The sequence below is a fragment of the Filicampus tigris genome, unplaced genomic scaffold, assembly GCF_054856515.1.
Source record: "Filicampus tigris isolate MCC_2025a unplaced genomic scaffold, RoL_Ftig_1.0 HiC_scaffold_33, whole genome shotgun sequence".
Classification (NCBI taxonomy): domain Eukaryota; kingdom Metazoa; phylum Chordata; class Actinopteri; order Syngnathiformes; family Syngnathidae; genus Filicampus; species Filicampus tigris.
Genome location: NW_028233414.1, coordinates 56,288 through 61,740, shown reverse-complemented (window position 1 = coordinate 61,740; position 5,453 = coordinate 56,288). Strand labels below are relative to the sequence as shown.

At 46.3% G+C, this 5,453-nt stretch overlaps 1 pseudogene; it reads right to left on the bottom strand.

Annotated features, from left to right (window-relative positions):
* Positions 1-265: 265 nt before the first annotated feature.
* LOC147125817 (uncharacterized) lies at positions 266-4,681 on the bottom strand (annotated as a pseudogene).
* Positions 4,682-5,453: the final 772 nt, after the last annotated feature.

Sequence of the window (5,453 nt, the reverse complement as noted above, 5' to 3'; positions counted from 1 at the left end):
TGTTCCACCGTCATGTAAGAATAAAACAAAAATTGTCTTTAGTCAACGTAGCTGAGGTGAAATGTGAAATGAAATTTGAGCACATTTGTGTGCCGATCAAAATAATACCTATAAGCGCCTGGCCCCCACCTCCCAAGAACCAACAAACTACGGTAAATAGTCAAATGCAAATTGCAGTTTAAGATTAACAATCAAGTGAGTTGCTTTCGATTATTGAATAATAAGTATTTCTGAAATGATGTTTTGAGTTGTGTTGAAACGGAATTGACCGTTTAAGCAATTCTCAGGAGGTTTGTTTTAGATATGTGAATGAATGAATGAATGAATGAATAATGCTGATTCTCCAACACCCCCGATCCCCGAGCCATTTGGAACGGCTCTGGTCATGTCAATAATTTCAAAGCAAGCATCAGGGAAATCTTTGGCGATGAATCCAAACTGCATCCTGTTCACTTAAGTCGGTGTCCTGCCCCTGGCCAATGTCTGTTTCATTATTTGCTGTTGGGGTTGAGGGAGACGGTTGAGACTTTCCTGCCCCTTCTGCTGTCCCAGTCTCAGAAATTCCTCTCTGTTTTTTGAACCTTGTTTGCAAATGCACAATCTGCAACGAATGCAATGAACACACTCATTAAATGGTGTGCAAACAATAGAGAGTAGGATGTCGTGAATTTCCCCTGTGTCTTTGTGATGCATTTTTTTAGCAAACATGTTCATTGTTGGCACAATATTTTTGTTTTTTGAACGAGCAAAATGACTTCACTCGTGTTTGACTTCAATCCAACATAAATATTGTACCCGCTGTCACAAACCTGTTCGCCTCTGTCACTGTCAGACGAGTGTCCATGATCCGGTACATTTCTATGGATATCATCCGCATCAAGGGGAGGTCCATCTTCAATCAACTGTGAAAGTTCTCTCACCGTGTTCTCTCACTGCATTCATCCACTTGACATGTTGAAGGATCTTCTTTTGTGCAAATGTAAGCAGCTTCAGTTTTTTGTTGTTGTTTTTTTTTCATAGAGTCTGCCAATCGTTTCATTGAAAGCAATCTGATTTCTTTTAAAATCACAGATGTCACCAACTGGTCCTTTGGTTGAGCTTCCATCTGGGACAAATAGCTCTTTTCCCAACCCCAACATCTGAGCAACAGTTGCTGTTTGCTCCATAACGGCATGCCTTGTTCCTCCACCATTGCTTGTCCTCACTTGATGGTATTCATTGCCATTAGAATGCTGCCATCCTATTTCAATCTTCCCGCGGGTCTTTTCTGCTGAAACTTTTTTATGTCTTGCCATTCGGTCATCATGGTTTTGGAGCGCACCTGGAGTTCCACCCAGTACACCTTTTTTCCTTGATCTTATTTTGGCTCTCAATCTTTGGATGAGAGCGTCATTATCGCCACTGGACATTTTCTGTTGACAAAAGGATGGGACTAAAAAGTCATGTCAGGTTGTTGCATTCTAAGAAGAAACTTGCAATAATTCTTTATACACCTGTATCAGAATGCTATGCCCAGTAGCTGTTTGTAATATTCATGTTATCGTTGTTAAACATCGACATAGAACATAGAAAGTATTGTATAAGGGTAGTCATCATAGTTTATTTTGATTGAAGTATTTTTGTGTGCTGGGGAACCCTTCGAAGACGAGCAGGTTTGAATTTGTTATGTTTATCACTTACATAACCTTTCTAAAAATGGCAAAGCACCAATTCGTAATTTGCAGTACTCTCCTGACTGAACGGGTGCCACAATACAATTTTTAATGTCACTCCGCAAAGGCAACACACTGGGTGGTATCCTACAATAACAAAAAGTAGTCCCCCTGGATTGTATGATTGCCGAGAGCAAATCCATAACAATTCCTCCCTTCCAGTTGGAGTGGCAGCCTTTGTACTGGCTTCTCCATTTGATGCATCCAAGAGCTGGTCAACGTGCCTTCGGAGTACGACATCAGGCTCTACACTCACAGTGTACGAGAGCGCTCCTGTTTGTGATAGAATCGCAGCAGACTGCCACTTGTCGCTGTGATTCCGGTCATCTCTGGCAAGGACCAACTTCAATTTCCTTCTCAATTTTCGCTGCAACTGAGTTGGTGAATAATGTTTTTCTTGGACATGTTTGCGGATGTCCGGCTTCATTAAATCCAGGCGTGACCTTAGATTTCTTGCCATGAACAACTTTGCAGGTGAGTGACCAGTTGTGGCGTGCGCTGCGCCGTGTTTCTGTAGGCCGTCAGAAAGTTTGCAATTTTCTGTCGCAGAGGCACTTCTTGCTTGATTTCACGGACTGCTTGAAGGTTTGAACAAAACGCTCAGCCAGTCCATTCGGAGCTGGGCGGTGAGGAGCAGAAGTGATGTGCCTTACGCCATTGCCCTTAAGGAAAGTCTGGAAGTCATGTCATGTCATCTTCCAAACCGCTTCTCCTATACAGGGTCGCGGGGAGTTGCTGGAGCCTATCCCAGCCGTCAACGGGCGAAGGCAGACTACACCCCGAGCTGGTCGCCAGCCAGTCGCAGGGCACACATAGACACTGTCACTGAGCGGGAATCGATCCCACGCTGCCCGCACACAACTCAGGCGTGTGTACCACTACACTATCAGTGGACAGTCTGGAAGTCCTCACTGGTAAATTGGGCACCATTGTCACTTACTGGTTGCCGAGGGAAACCTGTCCGGGCGAAAAGCATTTGCAGCAGGTTAGTAGACTTTGCGGAAGTAGCTTTCTTTACAGCAAAGACTTCAGGCCACTTTGAGTGGGCGTCAACAACAATGAGAAACATTTGGTCCATGAAGGCTCCCGCATAATCCACGTGTATGCGCTGCCAGGGAGCCACTGGCCATTCCCATGTGTGAACGGGTGCAAGTTGGGGTAGACGTTGGGTTCCATGACAACCTGTGCACGACTTGACGAGATCTTCAGTTTGTTTATCAAGGCCAGGCCACCATAAATAGCCCGTGGTTTACATACTTCTTCTGCATACTTCTTGCAAGACTTTTCATTTTGACTACACCCATATGTCCATCGTGCAAAGAAGCAAGCACGATAACACGCGATCCCTACAGGATACAGCCTTGACACGCAGTAAGTGGATTGTTCCTGGAAAAATATTGGGACAGTTCTTCATCACAATGTGCCGGCCATCCATTTACGGTGAAGTCATAAACACGGGCCAGCAAGGGGTCATTTCTTGTTGCCCTGCTTAGTTGTGCGCTTGTGACGGGAAGAGGTTCCATTTGTACCACGCGAATGCTCAAAGCAGGGTCTGCGGCCTTCTCGGACAGTGGTTGTGGAAGGCGGGACAATCCCTCTGCATTTCCATGTGACTTGCTTCCGTTATATTCGATGGTGGCGCATGTGAGCTCCGAGGAATAAAGCCCAACGTTGCACACGCGCTGCAGCCATAGCAGGAACGCCTTTGCACGGACACAAGAGGGAAAGTAATGGTTGGTGACCCGTGATCAAAGTGATGTATCGGTTGAACTTTTTCACAGCCCTCATTAGGCGCGACGCTTGTCTGTCTATTTGAGCATAGTTGCGTTCGGCAATAGGACGCTCTGAGCCATCATTCGTTTGGTGAGATACGACGGCGCCAATTCCATAATGGCGATGCGTCACACGCTCATCTCAGTGGCAAGTTTGGATCATAGTGTGCCAATACTTCATCTGAAATCATTTATGTTTTTCATTGTTCCTACGCCTTCGCTGAACATGTTAAGATGTTTGTCGAGCATGTGTGCCAATTGTGCATCTGCACGCTGCTTGGAGGCAATCTTCATACAACGGATCTCACGCCGGTTCCGTTTGATTTGTCTTAGCCATCGTCGTCCAAATAGGGGAACACCTCCGTATTTTAGTACAAATAGCTCAAGGTTACAGATGTGTTTTTCATATTTGACTTTTACCTTGAGTTTTCCCAATGGTGAGACTTTGTGACCAGTCTATGTCTTCAGTTTCACTCCAGTACGTGACATCTTCATTTCTGTGGAAATGTTTCTTGTAGTCTTTCAAGGATATGACGTAGCTGTGTCCAATTCCATTCGTAATGGCACGCCATTGACTCTAGGTGGCAGCCACATCACATCCGCGTCCTCTCCTGTAGCATGTAAATCTATAGGCTAGACAATTCCTCTTCATTTGAACTGGAGTCCATTTGTCCACATTACATACTCTTTGTCCGCTTTTGGCACTTGCATGACTGGGTTTTGATTGACACATTTTCTGTATGTTTCCCCTTTTATTACATTTACGGCAGTCTTTTTCCTTAAACCAAGACTCATCAGGGTCATGTGACTTCTTGCCGCGTCCAAAACAGGGCTTCAATTTGGCATCGCGCTGTTTGGTGTGCATCTCAAACACAGAGCATGTTGCTGAATTTTGACCTTGTAAGTCTGTTGCATCCTTTGCTGCTATCTCCGCTGATATGGCGATTTCCAGTGCTCGATTCAAGGTAAGCTTGTCCTCCGTTAGAAGGCGTTCCTGTGTGTGCCCGTTGTCCAGTTCACAGACGAAACGGTCACGGAGCGCGTCAGATCGTCCCTCTCCAAACTGAAAGTGCTCCGCGAGTCTCCGAAGCTCGGCAATGTGCTGCGACACGGACTCTCGTCCCTCGACTGGTTCCTCTTATGAAACCTCAAGCGCTCGGCAATCACTAACGGTGCCGTCTTGGTGAAGTTCAACATTGTTCGGGGAATACTGATGTCTTCGGTTGCAATGCTGTGCCTGTACGACTGTGAGGCGCTGGAACACCGACTATGGGGCTTGGGCACGCGTCGACCATCACACACTTCTTTTTGCTCCTTATCAAGAGAGAGAGCGAGTCTGTTGGAGCGGCTGCATTTTGTGCTCTCTGTGTTGTTTGCAATAAATACGCCAAGTTTGGCCGAAGACGTTCATTGCATCCGTCGCGAATCCTCCCAATGGAACGTTCAGCCGCAACAAACTTAACAGGTTACGGGCCCAGGAGCCATTTGGAAGAAAAGTTTGTCAGTTTCCATCGTGTAGAGAATTCGCGGGCGGCGTGCTAAGGAAAAGCTACTTAGCAAGAAGAGCTAAATAGCATGACGGATCCGTCACGTTTGCAGACTTCCAAACTAAGCTAAGAGGTTTTGAGGAGACAGAGAAGATAACTGCGGCGGAGTCAAGTGATAGAGTAATGAAGACCTAAGGAAGAGCCGGATGTCGTCCCGCCAAAATCAGCGCACGTGTTCGAAACAAAGAAGACACAGAGACGGAGTGCTTCAAGTGTGGCGTCAAAGGACACCGGGCAAAAGTGTGCCGACAAAAGACATGGTGCAGTCGTTGCAAAAATGACACACACAAAGACTCCGCGTGCAGGCGTAAAGATAAAGACAAACAGGACGGTGTGGGTAAAATCTCAGAAGAAGTTGAGAAATGGACAGACTGGTACCCAGAAGCAGACGGCGCACAGCATCCAGGAGGAAGGCCCGATGG